This window comes from Polypterus senegalus, chromosome 17 (assembly GCF_016835505.1).
Source record: "Polypterus senegalus isolate Bchr_013 chromosome 17, ASM1683550v1, whole genome shotgun sequence".
In the NCBI taxonomy this organism is placed as follows: domain Eukaryota; kingdom Metazoa; phylum Chordata; class Cladistia; order Polypteriformes; family Polypteridae; genus Polypterus; species Polypterus senegalus.
Genome location: NC_053170.1, coordinates 29,565,053 through 29,584,315, shown reverse-complemented (window position 1 = coordinate 29,584,315; position 19,263 = coordinate 29,565,053). Strand labels below are relative to the sequence as shown.

Sequence of the window (19,263 nt, the reverse complement as noted above, 5' to 3'; positions counted from 1 at the left end):
TGTTGTATGGTTTGGAGACAGTGGTACTGATAAAAAGACAGGAGGCAGAGCTGGAAGTGGCAGAGTTAAAGGTACTGCAATTTTCGCTTGGAGTAACAAAGGTATACAAGATTAAGAGTATATTAGAGACAACACAGGTACAACAGTCTGGTGACCAAGTGAGAGAAGCTAGACTAAGATGGTTTGGGCACATGCAGAGGAGAGATGAGGGGCACATCAAGAAAACAATGTTGAGAATGGAACCTTAAAGAGGACGGCCAAAGAGGAGGTTTACAGATGTGGTAAGGGAGGACATGAAGGCAGTTGGTGTGGCATAAAATGATGTAAAAGACATAGATAGATGGAGATGGATGATCAGCTGTGGCAAACCCTAAATGGGAGAAGGTGAAAGAACAAGAAGAAGAAGAAGTAAAGGACATGGATTGGATGGACAATGCTCCCTTACTCCACCAGGAGGCCCTGATAAAAGGTTGGATAGTGTGAATGGATGGAAATCCTGGAAGATATGGTTAATGTTCACTAAAATGAAGGAACAAAATGAGACTGCCTCCCAGGGCCATGGGTTGCCCCAGTACTTTGGGTGACAGCATCCTTTTGGCATACAGCAGCTTCCATTTGGAGCCAATTAGAAAGAGTTGTTGTTCTACATGGCTGCATGACTCACATGTCATCTTGCAGGTGCATAAATGTGAACCCCAGCAGAGGTACTGGGGGAACACATGTACCTGGGAGGTAGTCTTCCATTATGATGCCCTTACAACCAAGAAAGGGAACACCAGCAGGGAAACCCATCCATTGTTGGTCTCGGTCCATGATGAGGGATTTTTTGTCAGGTAAGGTAACATTATCCATACCAGCCAGTATGCCAGCCTTTCCCTGCTTTGCATGACAATATATCACAATAGAGATGAAGTGTATGCCTATAAGACATCCTAAAATGCTTATCAAGTTCCACTAATAGGGCACCACTCAATCATAGTACACACCCACATAAAGACCCACTGTCACTTATTTGGAACAGCTTAAAGTCACAATTACCCTAACCTGCTTGTTGCACAGTACTATAAACTTCAAGTAAACTAGAATGAGTCCAGTCAAGAACAGTGAAGACCAGTAAATGGTGCCACCTATTAGTGAAAGACAGCCTTCTCCCAATGACACCATGCAGTACAGTGGTGTGGCTCATTGTTGTGTCACTTTATACTGTGCAATGGATTTGTGTGATTTAGAATTATAAGGGAATACTGTTGATATTTTCAATAATTTTACAACGATTAGTAGAACTCTTACACTTAAATTCTATTTTGTCACCACAGTGACTTTAGCAGAAATGTTTAAAAAGGGCTGAGGAAATACCACATTATTACTTAACTAAACTGCTGTTATTCTTAATATTTGATGGGCAGCATTAAGTATAAACATAACTCCTTTCTTTTTTAAAAAAAATCAAACTGAGTTTATTTTATAGGCTCCTAATAAAACTTGTTGCTGGGAAGAGTGTCTGCAGACTGTGAAACAATATTGGTGACCAACAAGCCTAGCTGGATCTTTCCGGCCTCGCCTGCTGCCTGGTAAATGTCACAGATAAAATTAGCCCTTTGCTCAATGTCAAGCAGGCCCAGGCCCAGGCCCAGGCCCAAAGTGCTCAGTCAGTACACATCCACTCCTGTGAGCTGGCGTGAAGGGGGGTGGTTTGGTGCGCCTTTGTTTTCTGCTAACTCGCAGCCTTCCCAAGGTGCAAAGCTGATGGTATGTGCTCTAGGGGCATTTAAAATGGGATCATGAATCACTCTGTGTGCCCACCCCCAGCAGCAAGATGAGCTCTATTCATGTTGTTCTTTCTATTTATTTATTTATTTTACACCCAAGCTGAAACTGAAGATCGGTTTTCTTCCCTTTAAGAAACATCTGTAAATTTAGAAACTGTAATTCTTCGCATCACAGGGTTTTGCCACACCGGCAATGGTTGCCACAGCAACAGAGGGTCAAAGGGCAAGGGGGGAGTTAGCTATTCCAGTTAGAATTCCGATTGTTAATAAACAGCTTTGCTGGTTGGGGTCCACTGCGCTGCTTTCCACTGAGATGGCACTAATTGTCTCAACCCACCCCCCCTTCCACCACCACCACCACACAGCCGATGGCAAGTGTGATGCTTTTAACCCTGTGGTGCCAAGGCATCTTGCTAAAACACTTGAGCGCACGCAGCAGGCAAGCCGCTATATGATGTATTTGTGAAACAGAGAAAACACACAGACCCACTCAACACACCGTTAACGCCAGGTCTCAAAAAGTAGGCGGAGTGCTTTGATATGTGAGATGACTATCTGGACTGAGGTGGTGCCAAAAAGCATTTATTTAGAGAACAGCAGACACACACATACAGCAAGGCCCATCTTTCATTGTCGACTCACATCCACCAGGGTGCCAATAATGCGTACTGACAGAGTGCAGCTAAAAACCACTCACTTCTGAGCTGTTAGGCTTGCATGGCACAAAACGTGGAGAACAGACTCCAGAGCTAAGAAACAGAAAGGCAGAAGTCTGCAGGAAACTGGGGTCTAAAAGACCTAAAGGAAGGGGCATAAGGAAGGAGCAAGCCCTGCAACAGATGACTGGCCTCACCCATGCATATAAACCATGATGGGCACATAGCAGGTTTAAGATGTAAAACAGCCTCCCCCGTCACTCACTCCAATCTTTGACCAAGGTGCTTTATTTTAACATTTATTTCATCATTTTTATTATGAGGCAATGTTCATCAGTAAAGTACTATCAGTCTATTTAGTAGCACATTTCTAAAGAAATATATAATAAAATACTGTATGTTGTGCAAGGAAGGCTCATTCAAAATAATGAATTAAAGACTAAGCATTGTTTAATATTCGTAATAACTTTAAATAATTGGAGGAAAAAAGTGGCATAACACCAGTCTAAAAAGCAGGCAAAACAAAGGACGGATGGACAGAGGGTCAAGGCTCATTTTTGCAAGTCTGCTGGCAGCTCCCCTCTGTCTTCAGCTGAAGATGCCTCCTCCACTGCATTTCTCCTGTGGTCTCAGAGAACAGCTTGACTGGAGGCCATGAGGTCACAGCTTCAAATTCCCTTAAATTACACCCGGGATGGTGCTCATTTGTATAGTTTTCCTCTTTCCTTCATCAGATAGCATAGAATTGTATGCATGACTAATTTTTAAAATGAAATAACCATTCCCCTCCGCAATCCCTAGTGCCTTACAATATTGTTCAGGGTAAGAGGCACTACTGTATATTCATTTGTCAAGCTGAATTTCCTCATGGGTTTAATAATGTTTATCTAATCTAATCTAATTAAATAATTTTTTTATATATTTGACCTATGAATTTTATTATCTGATGTTCATTTAAATTTTGTTCTTCTATTGATTTTGATGTACTGCTCATTGTGAAAGGTGCTGATCAAATAAACCATGATTCTGAAATCTCTCTCAGGCTGGAATTATCTTGTAATTTACGTAGCACTTTCTCTTTTGTATTTGTTTTGCTCTGAAAACTGCTGTGAAATGGTACTCACTATGGAAGGTATTCTATAAAATAAACATAAATTCAGTCTTTAATCTTGAGTTTTTAATTTCTTCCAGTTTACCTTGTTATCTTGATTCTTTATCATGCACCAGTGTTGGTGGTCATTGTGAAAAGCACTACATAAATAACACAACAGTCTGAAGTCTACTTTCATAATCTAATTCAGGAAAATTGGGAGGCAGTTCCCGGTGCAGTGCTGGATATAAAACACCAGTTTACCCTAAAGAGAAGTTCAACCTGAAGAGGAAGCCAGTCCACCCTGCAGAGTATGCCAGTTCATTATAGTGCCAACTTGTAAATGCATTCCTGATGGTAATTTAGGATCCAAAACTTAACTTTAACTTAGTAGGGACAGCTTTAAGATGTGGAAGAAAAACTGGAGAAACAAGGAGAGTGTGCAGACTCCTCACAGACAAAGACTGGATGTGACATTTGACCCCAGGATGCTAAATTTTGTAATGCAGAAGCACAAACCACTGTGCCATCCAAATGCATCTGAAAGTATTGTTTTGGCTTTGTATTGCATTACACCATAGCACTTCCTGTGGAAGGTACTATATAAACACTACATGTTTCTGTATATTTGATCCTGGGATTTTATTATCTGGTAACCAAACTATTGTTTTTATGTTTAATTTCAAATGTATTCTTATTTTCTGTTTCAAGTGCCTTATGGCGATGCTCAATTTGAAAGATTCTATATGAAATGAAGTGACATTCTGAATTTGTGATCTTGGATTTGCATTACCTTGTCACCTTATATTGAAATTTTCATGCTTTGTACAGTGCACTGCAATGTGGCTTTTGGAAATGTTTTAATCTAAAACAATGGGTGATGGTGGTGCATATATCATAGAACTGTATTGTCCACCCAATCATTTTTCTAACTTACTCTATGTATGTGGTTTGAAGTCACAGGTATCATGGTTTAGCCATGGTTTTAAATGTACAGTAGTTTGATTTATTGGGTCCTTTTTGCTCTAATTTAAATGTCCTTTTTTTGTGCATATTATGTTTTTTGTCCTATTGTTTGGTTTGTTAATTATTTTATATGTATTTTTGGTTTTAAATAACTTTTAAAAATTTGTGTAAGTTTAGGAAAATGTGCTTGTGAATGAACCTCATAATGGACTGGGACCCTGTGCCCCTCAAGTGGATTAAGTGACTTTAGTAATGTTAGGGTGTCTTATGCTAATATCCTTGGATAAGTGTGGCACTCCTCAATTTGAAAGGTGCAATATAAAATAATTACATTGTGAACATCTCCTTGAGTTAGTAAATACCTTGCAATTTGCCTCATTAACTTGTTTTTTGTATATTATCCTTCTCTTGCTAAGCAGCTTGTGGCAGTGCCCTTTTGAAAAATGTTATATGAAATGAAGGGTTTTTCTGCACCTTTCTTCCTATAACTTAACAACTGCTAGTCTAACTTGCTATCTGGTGGCATTATATTTGTTAATAGATTTCAACATTTTGCTCTGTTGTTTTCATGTTTTTTTTTGTATTGGGACATTATTTGCTTCGGGATTGCCTATTTCACACAACTCCTTTTGTCTTTTGTTCTCCTCAGAGTTTCACTGTTAACAGAGAATATTTGTGATTTTTTTTTTTTATTTATAAAGATTCTACACCTTTTCATTTGTAGCTGGGGTTTGATGGTTCCCCCTCCAACTGGAATTTCATGTGCTTAAGAACTTTCTGGTTCATGACAATTTCTAGTTGTATGGCTGCTTCCTTTGTGGAAGTGCTCACTATCAAAGTTGCTATATACTTTGTAAAATAACTACTCTGTTTTCTACTCAAAGTCCAAAGATGCGCAAGTTAGGTTAACCAGTGTCCTAGGACTGGGTAAATACAGCGCATCACTTTTTCCACATTTTGTTATGTTACATCCTTATTCCCAAAATGGATTAAATTCATTTTTTCCCTCAGAATTCTACACACAACACCCCATAATGACAACGTGAAAAAAGTTTACTTGAGGTTTTTACAAATTTATTAAAAATAAAAAAATTAAAATTGAGAAAGCACATGTACATAAGTATTCACAGCCTTTGCCATGAAGCTCAAAATTAAGCTCAGGTGCATCCTGTTTCTCCTGATCATCCTTGAGATGTTTCTGCAGCTTAATTGGAGTCCACCTGTGGTAAATTCAGTTGATTGGATATGATTTGGAAAGGCACACACCTGTCTATATAAGGTCCCACGGTTGACAGTTCATGTCAGAGCACAAACCAAGCATGAAGTCAAAGGAATTGTCTGTAGACCTCCTAGACAGGATTGTCTCGAGGCACAAATCTGGGGAAGGTTACAGAAAACTTTCTGCTGCTTTGAAGGTCCCAATGAGCACAGTGGCCTCCATCATCCGTAAGTGGAAGAAGTTCAAAACCACCAGGACTCTTCCTAGAGCTGGCCAGCCATCTAAACTGAATGACCAGGGGAGAAGGGCCTTAGTCAGGGAGGTGACCAGGAACAGATGGTCACTCTGTCAAAGCTCCAGAGGTCTTCTGTGGAGAGAGGAGAACCTTCCAGAAGGACAACCATCTCTGCAGCAATGCACCACTCAGGCCCGTATGGTAGAGTGGCCAGACGGAAGCCACATCTTAGTAAAAGGCACATGGCAGCCAACCTGGAGTTTGCCAAAAGGCACCTGAAGGACTCTCAGACCATGAAAAAACAAAATTCTCTGGTCTGACGAGACAAAGATTGAATTCTTTGGTGTGAATGCCAGGCATCACGTTTGGAGGAAACCAGGCACCATCCCTACAGCGAAGCATAGTGATGGCAGCATCATGCTGTGGGGATATTTTTCAGTGGCAGGAACTGGGAGACTAGTCAGGGAAAGGGAAAGATGACTGCAGCAATGTACAGAGACATCCTGGATGAAAACGTGCTCCACAGCGCTCTTGACCTCAGACTGGGGCAACGGATCATCTTTCAGCAGGACAACGACCCTAAGCACACAGCCAAGATATCAAAAGAGTGGCTTCAGGACAACTCTGTGAATGTCCTTGAGTGGCCCAGCCAGAGACCAGACTTGAATCCGATTGAACATCTCTGGAGAGATCTTAAAATGGCTGTGCACCGACACTTCCCAGCCAACCTGATGGAGCTTGAGAGGTGCTGCAAAGAGGAATGGGCGAAACTGGCCAAGGATAGGTGTGCCAAGCTTGTGGCATCATATTCAAAAAGACTTGAGGCTGTAATTGCTGCCAAAGGTGCATCGACAAAGTATTAAGCAAAGGCTGTGAATACTTATGTACATGTGATTTCTCAGTTTTTTTATTTTTAATAAATTTGCAAAAACCTCAAGTAAACTTTTTTCACGTTGTCATTATGGGGTGTTGTGTGTAGAATTCTGAGGAAAAAAATGAATTTAATCCATTTTGGAATATGGCTGTAACATAACAAAATGTGGAAAAAGTGATGCACTGTGAATATTTTCCGGATGCACTGTAGGTGAGAGTCATTATGTCCTGCAATGAACTGGCACCACATTGAGTCCAGCCTTGTGTCTAATGCAGCCAGTTGACTGCAATCCTATAATGTAACTGTAAAATAATAAATGGGTGATTCATCTATAGGCAGCACAGTAGTTTAGTGGTTAGCACTGCTACCTTTGCTCCGGGAACCTGGCTTACTGTCTATGTGTTCTCCACATGTCTGTATCAGCTCATTCCCACATCCCAAAGACGTGTGGTTCAGGCATATTTGTAACTCCAGACTGGAACACATTTTCAGTCTGTCAATGCCCTGTGCTCAGTGTTGTTGGGAAAAATTCCATATTCTCTTTACAATATTCCATGTCCTTCCATCTGCAGACAGTGCATGGACTTGGAATTGTAACTGAATCACTATTCCCCCCATAACAACGTGGACAGCATGTACCCCTATCTCCTGACATCTTTTTAATCAAATAATTTTAATTCAATTTTTTTTACATTTAAACAGGAGGAAGCTGTATGGACCAAGTGAGGGTAATTCCACGCCAGGCCAGGGGGTGGCAGGGTGTGCTAAACCTTCTTCAATTATCTCTACAGACCAGACACGGGAAAACCTGTCTTGATTCATCCCTCAAGACGTCACTTCTGGTTCCGGTGCCTAGAGGAGTGTTACTTCTGGTTACAACGTCAGAAGGAGGTCACTTTCAGTTCCCATACATCACTTCCTGTCTTGGTATTTAAAGCCGTCATCTTGTCAACTATTTGACAGTTCTTGTTTAGATACCATCGAAGACACTACTGTATTATTTTCAAAACCCACTGCAGTCAGGGAGATTATAAGGGTGGCTGCCCCAAACCTTTTTAAGTATGTTGAGTCTAATCATTTTCAAAACATGTATAGCAATAACTGTTGATCATAGTTTTAGAGTTGGTGGTGTGTTGCATGAAATTACAGGTGGATAATTCTTAGGCAGTGTCTGGATCCTGTCATGTGGAGTCTCTTCTTTGCAACCACCAATCCACATAGCCTGCTTATCCAATTCAGATTCACGGGATGAATGAGCAACAATTCATTTTTTTTTCACATACAGTAAATGTCACTATATAAGATCACAAGTCTCTGAAGAGCACTGTGGCATAGTCAGAAAAGAATACAATGAAAGGCACCTGACATGCAAACAGGTACAGTGTGCTTCTTTCAGGAACTGATTCACATGGTGGAAGGGTTTGTATGGAGTACAGTTATTTAGATGTTTTCCCCCAACACAGAATAACTTCTGACTTCTAGTGCTCTGCTCCATTAAGGAGCTAATCAAATTGCACAAATCCAATGATGTTTAGCCTCCTTTGCTAATCCTATGTCAGTGATGCTACCCGATACTCCCATTCATTTGCGTCTTTGTCATCACACCACTTATTTTATGGTTAAGATGTGGATTGTGAGAGGGTTATCTGACTCATAAACAATGACCACTTTTGAAAAGGTGGGTCATGCGGTGGGTGTGTCTCTCTGATACCAATGTGACAAAAATGTGAAATGTGATTGACTGTTAAGTTCCTGAGGTCTGCCATAAGACCCTTCCTATTCTACTCTTCCATCCCCAGAGTTGAACAACCAGTCCTACAAAAAGGAAACACAGTTAACCTATCCCATCCAGTCTTCCATCTTAAAAGCTCCAAAAACAATTCAGAGTCTTTATAGTTTTACGGACCACTGCTCAGATAGGCATACAGGTGTTGTCTAGCACTACAGTGAACCTACTGCTTTATCAAAATCCTTTAACAATGGCAATTAAACAGGGTTACATACTTGTTTGCCAACCCCTCTACATTATTTTTGTGTTTTCTATTACACAACACTATATAAAGAACTATTCAAACCCCTGACCAGCCTTCTTGACTTGCTAAATCCCTGCCAAATAGCATAGGGTGCTGGAGAGGTGCTGTCGGTAACTAGAACCTGCCTTAAGGCTCAGTGACTTTTCTATGGCTTCTCAGGAGGTGAAAGGAAGACAAAATGACACACGCGTGATGAAGGTGACATTCGATCCAGCAAGATGACAACCTCTGCAGGTTTCGTACGACTAGTTACAACTTAATTTTGCTTCTTGCCAATCATTTTTCTTTGGGTCCCAAGGATGTGCCTGTTACTGTGGGCCATGTGGGTGTGTGTGTGTGAGTGAGCACTGTGATGGACCAACGGCCTATACTGAGCTGCTTCCTCTTTTGCACCCACTAGACCTTAGTGACGCTGCACTGAATAAAGCAGGTTTCAGAATGTCATCTAAATTAGACAGAGAAATATTGTTAATGCTATTTTGCTGTCTAATTAATGGGAAAGGGGAGCAAACTGAAAAAAGGAGGAAAAGGAAGCTCCTGGCACTGAGGGAACGCACTGCGCCACCCCATTCCTAGCACTTCTGACACTCAGACAGTACAAGCGTGAGATAGAGCATTAATAATTAAAGCTTCATGTCTCTCATCAGGTGACACATCGACGGCGCCTCTTACAACCTTGGGAAGAGCAGGATCGAGCTTTTATAGCGAGATTTTTATTAGGAGCAAGGGAGAGAAAAAAGAGAAAAAAAGACCGGGTGTAATAATGAAAGATTAAACTTCACACTCAGAACTTGTTTATATTCCAGAGGCGGCAGCGGCGGCTCACATCCGTGAGTCTCTCTCTCAATCTCTTTCTCTCCCCCGGTGCTAACCTTGACACACAAGGCTTCGGCAGTCACTAATGGAAGGCAATATGGCGATTCTGTGGGGATGGCAGCAGTTGCTAAGATACTGGCAGCAGCAGTCAGCTGCAAACGGAAGTGGGTCAGCAAACCTGGAGAGGAGCAGCATGACACTTACCCATGCAGCTGTCTGCCTGCAAGCCTGGTCCTCACTCAAAACCTTTCAGTGGTTCTCAGATGCGGTATGCTGTTCCACTGGGCCCTTCTGGGATTTTGCCTCACCATACCCTGGTTTGCAAAAGGGGATCATATTTAAATTAGACCCAGCCAACTAGAAACCTATCCTGGATGGCATTCCATTCCACTGCTGTGCGGACTCACACACAGAGAGAGTCCAATCCATGTACTGCTTTACTACATCTATTATTATAGCAGTCAGTTAAAAAATGTCTGTACCTGGCTAAAAATGACTTAAAAGTATAATTCATCATAAAGATGAGTGAAATATATGAAAACCTATGTAACATTTGTATTTTGCATTTTCATGTTGTTCATTGGCCTTTACACCCTTAAATGTCTCCGGGGCTAATGACTGTGCCACCATGCTGCCCATTTCTTATCCTCCAAATAAATGTCAATGTAGGAAGCACTGGTCTACAGCGATCATTTGCAGATATATATGTTGTATAAATTACACATTTATTGATTGTTTTCCCAATGGAAAGGCGCTATATAACTAAAGGTTTCCTAATTTGTGCTTGTTTAAATTAGTCAAGAAATATCCAACTAGTTACCCATTTCCATCTATTTCCTGAATCTGATTTTCACATTACCAGAGGAAATTATGAGAGCACTGAGGGAAATGCAGGGACAATCCTTGGACTGAATGCCAGTCTGTCAAAGAGTACATCTACAGTACATTTTGAGTCGCCATGGAACCCTAACATGCTCACTTTAGACATTACTGGAGATAAATCAAAAATAATTTACAAATCCTGCATGTAGGGATCAGTCTAAGGTGCACACCAGGTGCAACGAAGGAACCAAAACTAGATGATATGTCAGTCTATTGCAAGGCACACTCACACACATTGCAGCCAGTTAAGCTAACACCCAGGCCTTCAGGAAAATCAGAGTACACACACTCTTAACAATACTGGCTCTATAATGGCAGTTTACTGTGTTTTGTGGTTCTTCATAGAGGCATTGCTTGACAAAGAACCCATTTCATTCCAGGAAGGCTTCTTTGCATATGAAGTTCGTTCTTTGAGCTTTGAACATGTTCTTAGTATGTGGACAAAACAGAAATATTTAATGTATAGTAAGCTACCTAGCAGGATACAACAGAATCTGAATCCAAACTTGGCCTGTGTTATTGTATGCAACAAGACCCCTTTTAAAATCAGGAACCTACTGGTATTTCACAAATTTCTTCTCATCTATTTCTAGGTAATTAGGTAGCCTGTTATGGACCTAAATAAATTAATGTTATTTCTGGATCTTTCATGTGGACAGTTCTTTTGGGAAGAAAAAATTGTTCTGTTATAGAATCACTTAGAAGGACCACTCTGTCACCATTATTTTTGAAATGCAGAGAGATAGTCACACAATAAAAATTATGCACACTCCACCCAGGCAACAGGCAGCCTGGGATTCAAGCAAAGGACCCTGGGGCAGTAAGACAGCATTGTTAACCGCTGTTCCTCGAAGCCACCCAAGGTTGCCTATTTTTTTTTTAATCAAAGTAGCTAATAAAGGTCTACTAAGTATTCCACTTTTAGAGGACTATTAGTTAGACCATAAAGGGGCTCACCAACGAGGAATTTTCATAAACTTACCTGTAGATGGTATGAAAACGTGGGCAAACATTGCATATGGTATTTACAGTATATTACACTAACTGTATTACAATACATTTATTACTATATTTCCAAAGTCAGCTTCAGTAGCGGTGACTGTGCCTTGAATTCTTATAGCATCTTTCATAGTTCCCACTATTCCAAATCTGTCAGCGAGCACATGAGAATAATTTACGTGTTTTATCTGCTGCAACAGGCCTCTGCAGCCTGTTAAATGAATGGGTAGCTGGATCGATGGATGCACTGGCTAGTTTAGCAAGCCTCACCAGAGTCACACAGAGATTTAAGGACGGTCCCTTGTGAGTTTATACAGATCTTTGTAAAGTTTTTCCCATTGTCAATCTCCTTGTGAATATAGTACAATTGCTTTCATTTGACAACAAATTGGGCAGTGATAAGATCATTGACTCATTCGTGGTCTCACGGTCAGTAAGTGATGAGGACTAACTTTTCTATTTTAATATAGTGTCCTTCATAATTGCACTAGTTGAGAGTCATTCATTAAGTCCGTGATAAAGATTTATTAGGCATTCTGTTTTTATATAATGTCTGTTACACTTCTTATTCAGAATCATGATTGTTTACATGTTTTAATATAGAAAATATATTGAGTGATGGGGACCAAAACTTGTAATTTACAGTCTCAGACTTTAGTCACTAGGACAGTAGAAATTTGTCAAAATATCATCATCAAAAATCTGACCTTGATGTTTAGTAGATGGGTAATTATAAAGGGAAGCTTATGCTGGGTTATGCTGGGTTACAGATGTCCATGTCCAGGGCAGTGACTGGGAAACAAAATGATGCAGAAAGAGCCTCACAGATACAGTGTTCTGTATTCAAATCCTGTGCCAACCTCCATCTATGTGGACTCCTCCCATTTTCCTTGTATTTCTGTGGGTTTCCTATCACATTACAAATGATGTACAGGGTTGGTTCCTGCTTTGCATATTTAATGAAGTTGGTTTGGGAATTTTAGGTTATGATTTGTTGAATTAAAAAAATAAATAAAATATGGGAGACAGTGATTTGAAAAAAGAAAAAAAAAAAAAACTACATTAAGAGCTCCAGTCCTGTATTAAAAAATCTACCCTAGTTGATGAATATAATAGAGAAAGGATAGATCGTTATTATGCAATAACTTTTCTGGAGGCACATTGTACATTTTGTATGTATATTTTTTTATATAACAATCAAGATAACTGTCCAAGGAAAGTAGTAAAACAAGTGTTTTTAAGTAGGAAACATGCTGTTCTATTACCATATTTATTAAAGAGGTGTGTGTAAGTGTACCTTTCAATGATGTGGCAGCCCTACCAGCATGGATTGAAAAACTCTCAGACTGGAGATGCTGGTTGCTTTAACTCCAGTTAGAATGAGTGCCCAAGTGTTGCTGTGAAATCAGTTTAGGCAAGCAGAATTATTAAATGAACAGCCTACAAGCAGCAATGCAAACACTCAGGACAAAAAAGGGGGATTGGATGCTGTATAATATCAGCAGCTGTTTAAGAACTGCTGTTTATGGCATCAAAGTTTTTCCCTTGCTCTTCTGTTCTATTATGTTCAGTCATTACTATCATAAAAGCATTTGCAAATATCAAATCACACCAAGAGAAAAAACAAATGGATAAGGAATATAATTGTATTTATATTTTTTGAATCCAGATTATGAATTAAAGTAGATTAAGACGGTGTATTGACTTACACTGTAGCTCTCATGAATTAAAATTAAATTTGGTCAATCAGATGGATATTTCATGAATAGTACTTCTTATATTCATTCATTTCCATTTTCTTATTCATGGGTAGTTTGGCGCCTATCCCAACATAATTAAGTGCAAGGCAAGAACCAACCTCGGACAAGATTGTAGTTCATCACAAGGCACAATCACATACCGCCACAAACAACTCCTACTGGGACAATTTATAGTTTTCACTAATTGATCCAGAACACTCATTTCCAAATGCACATTTGGGCAAGGATCACAAGGTAGTAAACCACAGTAAATGGGACACTGGGCACAAACAAACCCACAATCCAGGACAAGGACAACTTTGGTCATACAGTACATGTTCTGTCCCAGGTGCGTCAGGTTCTATTCTATTTCAAAAATTCCCATATTTTGTAGAACGAACACTACAAGAGATGATTGGCTGACTTTTTACTTATAGCTATAAATGTATGCTACAGAGAATTAGTACCAACTGTCTAATTGTTTAGATTTGTGCTTTTAAAAATTACAACATTATGAAAATTATGTATTTGGAAACAAGTGGATTATGCATAAATAAAGAATAAGAAGTAAGATCTCTAATTAGGTGGGATTGTGACCTCATGTTAATTTGATTTATAAAGTGATTATCTTATTTGGTAACAAAACCCTAAGGAATAAAATGACAGAATGTTTCAGGTTAGGCTAAAAAAAAGGCACTATACTGAGCAGCTTGATGTATACCTTAATTATACACTTAGATAAATGAAATTTCAATACACTGGGGTCCCAGATTTTAGGTGTGGCTATTCAATATTAGGAATTGATGATGAATTGAGTGACTTTTGAAAAAGCAAGATACCTGTAAATGTTATATTAAAAAAGACTCACACTTAATATGTCTTTGATGATTTTTTTTTAGCTCTGCTACCTTACAGCTTCAGGGTCCTAGGTTCAAATTGCACAGTCAGCACAGAATTTGCATATTCCCCTGGTATGTAGATGAATTATGTACAGTGCGGTTAATTGTCGACTCTTAAATCAGCACAGTACGAGTGCTAGAAAGTTTGTAAATGAATATACCTAGCTGACAATTTTCAGCCATAAAAGTCAGTCAGAATTTATCACAGATGTGTATGTTTTTTAAAAATTCCTTTGGAATATGATTTTATTCTTCATATTTATGGCAAAACTGGGAGCATACTTACATAACTATTGATCAATGGATAGATAGAAAGATCTGAAAGGCACCATATAATAGATAGATAGATAGATAGATAGATAGATAGATAGATAGATAGATAGATAGATAGATAGATAGATAGATAGATAGATAGATAGATAGATACTCCACAAAAAGCTTTAAGACATTAAGAGGATCACCAATCAAATAATATGACAGATGCATCTTGTTCTTGGTGGGTAAAGTTTTTTTCTGATCTGAGTAAAGGGTATTAATCTCAATAGAGTCTTAGTTTGCCTAAATTATTAGTGTCCAACTACTGAAATCCCTATAAATTGGCTAACAATCCCACAATTTTCAGTGCATTTCCATTACAGTATATGTCAAAAACTACATAAACAAATTGTTTGCAATTGTTTGATATGGCTGAAACCAGTCATTACGCGGTAATTATGTTTAATCTTCACCTCACTCACCTATTCAGGTGTCAATGTGGGTGCAGTCACACACATCAAGTATTTCCAAATTAACAGCCACACTCATGGAGGGCTAAAATGAGCCAGGCAAAGAACTGCAACTGTATACCCATCCAACTATGCAGTTATACTTACCAGCTACAATGATACAAATATCCCAAATTAATTAATATTGAACTTCTTTACTCCCTCTAGGAAAATCATATTTACACACGGGAACCCTGGAAGGTTCCACAGTAAAGTTTTATATACCCTCCTTTCTTCTAATATTTACATACAACAAATCTTCTTTAACAATGTAATTTTCTAGGATAACTAGGGTGTGGATTTTAGCAATCACTACAACTTGAATTCCCCCCAGTTTAAGTATAGCCAATCTAAACTTACTGATTTTCCTCTGGACGAACTTGGATTTTGAGGATTAAAGAGTAGGATAGATTTTTGATGTAATTACTGTATATGGGCATCTACTTTGTCTTTTCTTTCACAATCTTTTTAACAGGTTAGGACACTGAGGTGGGATCTGGAACAGTTAGCTCACATGCCTTTGATGTGTATATACAGGTCACTCCTAAAATTAAAGGTGCCAGCATGGGACTTCAGAGTGATGCCATAGGGGAAGCATTTGTGGTTCCCAGAAGAATCTTTAGATCTATAACAGTGCCCATAAACAATTATGAATAGATGATAATAGATTTGTAAGTTTCAAATGGGCTTCTGATTTTAAAAGGAGAATAACAGAGGCTAAGTTCTGGTTTTCTTTATCTGTTAGTATCCTGCACTATGCACTAAACAATTCTGCTTTGTCCACATTATTACGACTACTTATTCCTTGGCTGACACCTTCTTTAATCTAAGGCAAATTACAACATTTGAGATACAATTATTAAAATTTAATTTGTTTTTCCAATTCCAATATAACTTTAAGTGACACCATGATCAGCGACTATGTATAGTTCTTATAATACCAAGTCTCTTTACGGATATATTACAATTACTTTTACAATGCAAGTACAGTCAGGTTCTATGACATGCTTAGACTTTATGATTTTACTTTACCTTTTATATTTCATAAGATTCAATGTTACTTGAGAGGTACAGCTCAAATAAGCTTTGATCTCTGAAAGCCTGAATATGACAAAACTCAGGCAGAAAAAGGATACATGGCCACAGAGAGATTTTCAGGGGCACAAAGCAAAAACCCACTTTGGACAAAGCCATGGACTTTCACTTTTAGTAAATAGTTAATAGTGTACAGATAAAGTATAGTTTTTCAGTATTTTGATAGACTGACCACAAGTAGGATCACTGCCTCACACAGGAGCACAGAGTGAGATTTAGCCAGAGCCCTGCGTGCATAACCACTAAGCCAAAATGCATACACTGTAAGCTAGAAAACTAACATATAATAAAATTCTAAAATTCTATAATTGGGGGGACCCTTGACAGCATCAAGTGCAAGGCAGGAATCAAACCTAGATATGATGCTATGCAAAGACAGGATCAATCTGTGCTTACACACTGCTATTTCAAATCATTAAATGCACGTCTTTAGAATGTCAGTTGAAAATCGGAGTAACCAGAAAGAAACCTACATAAACACAGGGAGACCATGCAAGCTCAACACAGACAAGTACCAGGCACTGTGAATTCGGACCCAGGACAATGAATCCCTGAGGCGGTGATGTTAATCTCTGCATTTCCATGTCATCCTTTCTTAACTGAGCTTCACTGAATTAGCCCACTGGTGATACTGAGATTGGATTAAGAGAGCACTGGAAATTGCTGAAGGTCGATAAGTATTGCCACATCCCCATCCATCTCACCACCTTGTTTGTCTTTAGCTCCCTTTATATGATGTTTAACAAAAATACTAAATCTCTTATTTAAAGGTCTCATTGAGCAACATTTTTACTCTCTATTTCTAATAAAAAATAAAAGATCTTGTAGAGAAAGGAAATTGTGCAAAATGAGGGGGATTTCAGCAGAACCCTGGCCTTTTGAATGCTAAAATGTTCAAGGGAATGTGAAAAAGAATTTCTTAAATGGGGTACATTCTAAGCCTATCTTAAGAGAATTTGAACAATAACACCTGGAAGCTTCGGAAGGCAAGTCGCTGGTTTCTGCGAGAGTAGAAATGCACCAGTGCCAGCTGCCTCTCCTCCCACAAAGAGTTCTTTCTAAGATGGAATTTGCCCCTCTGTCTGCCTGCCCAGAAAGAAGACACATTAAGTGCAAGGAATATTCTTCCTGTCTACTGCTTTTATGGGGGTGGCTGGTCCTGAAAAGCACCAGGCCTTCCTAATATCTGAAAAAATGAGGACAGTTGCGGATAGCCAGCACTGTTTTTTTCTGGTGTTGTCTGTGCAGGAGTGAGAGATGTGATCATCGATTGACTGTAAGCATCTCTCTCAGGTCCCCACTTCACAGGCAGTTGAGATCCTGAGGTGCTGATCAATTATTTAAATGAATTGAAATATTTATATTGTGGTCTTCATTGTAGCTTTTGAGCTGACCCCTGTTTCCATAACAAGCCTGTATAAGAAGGCAGGGGTCATCAGAGTGTCTCCTAAATAGGAGGGGGCAGATACAAACACACAGTCTTTGACTGGTGTGTCCGACTAGGAGACCATTCAGTACTTTCATTGAATGTACTGCTAAAAAGCACATTACTGACAATCCATCCATTTTATAATTCTTCCTGTTTTGTTGCAGGATCACAGAAAGCAGCTAAAGGAATAAGGCAGGAATCCACATTGAACAGAGTATCAGTCACAGGACACATTAACATTCACCCAAACCTGCACATATATTTGGAATGTAAGAGGAAACGGGAGAAGATGGAGAAAATGTTCATGAACATCACTTAGATTAAGACCAAGCTGGGAATTTAACCTGTATCCTTACTCGCAACAACACAATCAACTAAGCCACACTTTTAGAGTTAAACTAATTGAATAATTCAAAAGACAAACAACTGAAAAAAAAAGTGCACTAAATTTAGGAAAGTGAACATAATCTAACAGCCTGGTAAACCTGTAAGTTGCCAAAGACACTATATAAAATAAAGACTTGATGATTGGATGGTAGTTCAGTTCAGTTGATGAGTTCACACTTTCATCATATGCAAAAAATGAACACTACAAAAAATGTAATGAAGTGTGAAGACATCAGCACTTCCCTAAGTGCTGCAGATGTCGGCATACAGACAGGAGAGGATGCAAAGGCTCGTAAACTGGGTGACTGCCAGGCTTTGAATGAAAAGACTCGTCCGCTTCTTTAATCAGAAAGGAGACGCTCCTCACAGAGGGAATGCGACTGTAATAAATAAGTCATATCTGGCTTCACCCTCCTCTCCTGCCCTAGACTACGTCTGGATCCTTCTCTCCACCGACTTCACTGTTTGTTCTTGTCCGTTGCAGCTTGACAACTTGCTGAATTATTCAACTCATTTATTTACGTACTGAAAATGAGAAATTCCTTCTGTTCTTGTGGGCTGGGGAACAGACAGAAACCCGGTGGGTGGTGCGGGCGTCACCTAGGGGAAGGCTTCAGATGTGTTTCTTTCATTTATCACTATCAAACTGACAAGCTGGATGTGTTTATAATAGAGAGTGTGCCCTCTAGTGGTGACAGCACTTTATGTAAAACATAAGGCTGCAGATTGAATCAAAGCCATTGACTAAATTTGTGACCCTAAGTGACTTACTTACCCTCCTGGGGACACAAACAAGGCTGTTAAGATGTGCTGCCATATGCATTTCTTGGGTTCTCATGGTGGGAATGCCCTTCTCTATATGCGACTAATTTTTGACTACTTACTGGGCACACCATATTTCACCGATATACTTCACCATTAAGTGAAGCAGAAAGTGCCCCCTCTGTCAACTCCCCACTTCTCATGTATATATTTCGGGAGTTTATGCCTTTAAGAGAGGCACTTTTTACACTCACCATGTGTGTCCCATTATCCTCTCCTTGTGCTCTCATATGGCGCAAAAGGCAGGTCAGCCTAATGAGAATGGACCAAGCTCATGATAGGAAGGTGTGTAGCACATATATAAAAGTGATGGCATTTTACTAACATATTGGTCCTCTGAATCTGATGCTGCATGCTTGTGCCAAATGCTGTTTGGATGGGCACTACCTCTCCATGACCCAGAATTAGACTTAGAATTTTCTGAATGAATGGATGGATGAGTACTGTGTATCACATATTGTACTTTGTTATTGTGCTGTTTTTGTTTTGTCTTAAGAAGGTGCTTTCAGTGAAAGATTCTATATAAAATAAAGACCTACAGACTGATTGGCAGAGTTTTTAGCAATCATAAAGCACCAGCAGGAATAAT

The 19,263-nt window shown here is 39.3% G+C and overlaps 1 protein-coding gene across 6 annotated transcripts in view; it reads right to left on the bottom strand.

Moving 5' to 3' along the window:
• Positions 1-19,263, bottom strand: part of ahdc1 (AT hook, DNA binding motif, containing 1) — a 321,455-nt gene that overhangs the window by 116,826 nt on the left and 185,366 nt on the right. The window lies entirely within an intron of this gene.